Genomic DNA, 4137 nt, shown 5'->3' on the forward strand with positions numbered 1-4137 from the left:
GGCGGAGGGCGGGCCGGCGCGTCGAGGCCCCGCCCACAGGAAGGGCCGCGCGTGCGCAGAGAGTGTGTCTGGACACCCCGCATCGGTGCTGGAGCTGGTGGTGGAGCTGGAGCTGGCTCTGGCGCTGGCGCTGGGGCTGGGGCTGGGGCTGGGGCTGGGGCTGGGGCTGGGGCAGGGGCGGGTGGGTACCAGTAACAAAAGCTTTTCCCGGGAATACTTTCTGGGACAGACGCTAGGCTTTGAAAGGTGAGATCTGAAACCTGGGACTAGAATTGTAACTCTCTGAGCCTCAGTTTTCAATTCGGAAAGTAGGGATGATGATTGCTGCCTTCTTTTTTTTTTATTATTATTATATAATTTAGATAATAAACATGGTCTATTTTTGCTTCTTTCCAATAGAATACATTTGATCACTTTTTTTTTATACAGCAGGTTCTTATTAGTCATCAATTTTATAAACATCAATGTATACATGTCAATCCCAATTGCCCGATTGCCGCCTTCGTGATTCAGAAGCTTGTTAGGAAGATCAAGTGAGCTCCTGTCTGCCACAGTGCTTTGAAAAGGGAAATCGTGATGGAAGTATAAATAGCCAATATAAACAAAGAGAAATGTTCAAGTTCACTGATAATCGATAATTTTAAAATTACAATTTTATAACTATTTACAATAATTTTACAAATTGAAATACCTGGCTATCATTTTTCATTTATTAGATTATCAAGGATTGGACAAAATGGTAGATAAATACTTTGACAGCAGAAATCTTGTACAGTCTAATAATAACAATGACAATAATAACTACCTCTCTTCTGGACTTATATTACAGGCACTGTTCATAGAGCTTCACATTTATTAACTCATGTATTTCTCATAATAAGTACGTATAATAGTGTGAATATATAATAATATACTATTATTGTCCCTATTTTACAAGGTCACACAGCTAGTAAGTGCCCTAGCAAGTATTTCAGCTAGGATTTAGGATAGGACAATGGCCTATCCAAAAGAAAACGTGTTCAAGCCCACTCCTTTTGTTCCTCTAAGGACTGGGCAAGAATTGAAACAAAGGATGGATTCTAAGCAACGGCGAAAGTGTAGCCCAGATGGACACTCATATTTTCAGTCAAAGTGTAAATTATCACAACCTTTTGGGAAGCCAGTTTAACACTGCATTTCAAAAGCTTTGAAAATGAACACAACCCCACAAAAAGACAAATATTGCATTATTCCATTTCTATGAGATATCTAAAGTAGTCAAACTCTTAGTAGAATGGTGATTGCCAGGGGCTGGGGGGAGGGGAAAAGGGAATTGTTCAATGGATATAGAGTTTCAGTTTTGCAAGATGAAAAAGTCCTAGAGATCAGCTGCACAGCAATATGCATATAGTTAATACCAATGTACTGCACACTTAAAAATAATTAAGATGGTAAACCTACCTAAGGAGGTAAAAGACCTGTACTGGAAAACTATAAGACACTGATGAAAGAAATAAGACACAAACCATTGGAAAGATGTACTGTGTTGTTCATGGATTGGAAGAATTAATATTGTTAAAATGACCATACTACCAAAGGCAATCCACAGACTCAGTGCAATCCTATCACAATACTAAGGGCATTTTTCACAGAGCTAGAACAAGTAATTTTAATATTTGTATGGAAACAAAAAAGAGCCCAAATAGCTAAAACAACATTGAGAAAGGAGAACAGAGCTGGAGGAATCATGCTCCCTGACTTCAGACTATACTACAAAGCTGCAGTAATCAGAACAGTATGATACTGGCACAAAAACAGACACATAGATCAATGGAAGAGTATACAGAGCCCAGAAATAAACCCATGCACTTATGGTCAATTAATCTACAACAAAGGAGGCAAGAATACACAATGGAGAAAAGACAGTGTCTTCAATAAGTGGTGCTGGGAAAACAGGACAGCTTCATGTAAAACAATGAAATTAGAATATTCTCCAATGCCATATACAAAAATAAACTCAAAATGGATTAAAGACCTAAATGTAAGACCAGAAACAATAAAACTCCTGGAAGAAAACATAGGCATAACATCTTTGACATAAATTGTAGCACTATTTTCTTGGATCTGTCTCCTAAAGCAAAGGAAATAAAAGCAACAACACACAAATGGAAAATAATTAAACTTAAAAGCTTTTGCATAGCAAAGGAAACCACCAACTGAATGGGAGAAAATATTTTCAAATGATATGTTCAATAAAGTGTTAATATACAAAATATATAAACAATTCATACACTCAATATCAAAAAACCAAACAACCCAGTCAAAAAAATGGGCAGAAGACCTGAATAGACATTTTTCCAAAGAAGACATACAGATGGCCAGCAGGCACATGAAAAGATGCTCAACATCATTAATCATCAGAGAAATGCAAATTAAAACCACAATGAGATATCATCTCACACCGGTCAGAATGGCTATCATCAAAAAGACACAAATAAAAAATGTTGGTGAGGATGTGGAGAATAGGGAACCCTTTTACACTGTTGGTGGAAATGTAAATTGGTGCAGCCATGGTGGAAAACAGTATGGAGTTTTCTCAAAAAACTGAAAATAGAACTACCATATGACCCAGCAATTCCACTCCTGGGTATATATCTGAAGAAAATGAAAACTCTAATTCGAAAAGGTACATGCACCCCAATGTTCATAGTGTCATTATTTACAATTGCCAAGACATGGAAGCAACCTAAGCGTCCATCAACAAATGAATGGTTAAACAAAAGATGTGTTATATATATATACAACGAAATATTACTCAGCCATAAAAAGGAATGAAATTTTGACATTTGCAGCAATATGGATGGACTTGGACGATATTATACTAAGTGAAATAAGTCAGACAGAGAAAGACAAGTACTGTATAATATCACTTATATGTGGAATCTAACAAATAAAACGAACTAGTGTAGTGACTATAACAAAAGGGATTAAGAGGTACAAACTATAAATAAGCTACAAGGATGTATTGTACAACACAGGGAATATAGTCAGTATTTTGTAGTAACTATAAATGGAATATAATCTTTATAAATTGTGAATCACTATATTTTACACCTATAACATGTAATACTGTACATCAATTACACTTCCATTAAAAATTTTGTTTAAAGCTTAAGATGGTAAATTCTATGTTATGTGAGGTTTTGTTTTAACCACATTGAAAAAAAATAAGCACAACTTTGACTCAGCAACTACACTTTTAAGTTATCCTAACTAAATAATCAGAGATGGTGCTCTTCTTAAGAGTAAAAAACCAAAACAATGAAAATATTTATAAATGGGGTCAATTAAATAAATCATAGGAGAGCTATAATGGGATTCTATGCAACCATTAAAATGACACAGAAGAATTTTTTATGTAATAAAATGTTTTTATTTTAGTAAATGAAAAAGTTACAAAGAGGCATATACAACATAGTCACAATATTTGTTTTATTGTTTCAGAAAAGATTATTATATACACATGAAAAAGAGGCTGGATGGAAACACACCAAATTACAAATTGAAATTAAGAATGGAGATTATTTTTATCTTCTTTGTGCTTTTCTATATTTTCCAAAATTTCTACAGTGAACATTTAAACTTTAGCAAGATTTATACTTTCTTTTACATTTTTGTCACATTGTACACTTTATAAAGTTCATATAAGCTCTGGATTAGATTACAGCTGGAGACAGGGCAGGGACTTTGGAAGTCCCTGTTGACTTTTACAAAGCCAACAGAAACAGACTGGATATAGGGTATTAAGTAGTGGAAAAGCCAAACTGGAAGATTGGAAAAAGAGTGGTGCCACTGATAAAAGTGAAGGTATGATGAGTTGGCTTGGGAAAGGATGAGGAAGAGGATAAGTCAGAGGTGTGTGAGTGTGTGTGTGTGTGTGTGTGTGTGTGTGTGAGAGAGAGAGAGAGAGAGAGAGAGAGGGAGAGAGACAAAGGGAGACAGAGACAGAGAGACAGAGACAGAGAGTGCTAGTTTACACTTACAGGTGGCAATAAGCAAGAAGGTTGTCCAGTAAGTATAGGGCTGCAGAAAATCACAGGTGTGTAGATACTGGTTTGGGATTCTTCATCAGGAACGTGAAGGCTGGAGCCAGGAGGG

Source organism: Mesoplodon mirus, assembly GCF_964341445.2.
Source record: "Mesoplodon mirus genome assembly, chromosome: 3".
Lineage (NCBI taxonomy): Eukaryota > Metazoa > Chordata > Mammalia > Artiodactyla > Ziphiidae > Mesoplodon > Mesoplodon mirus.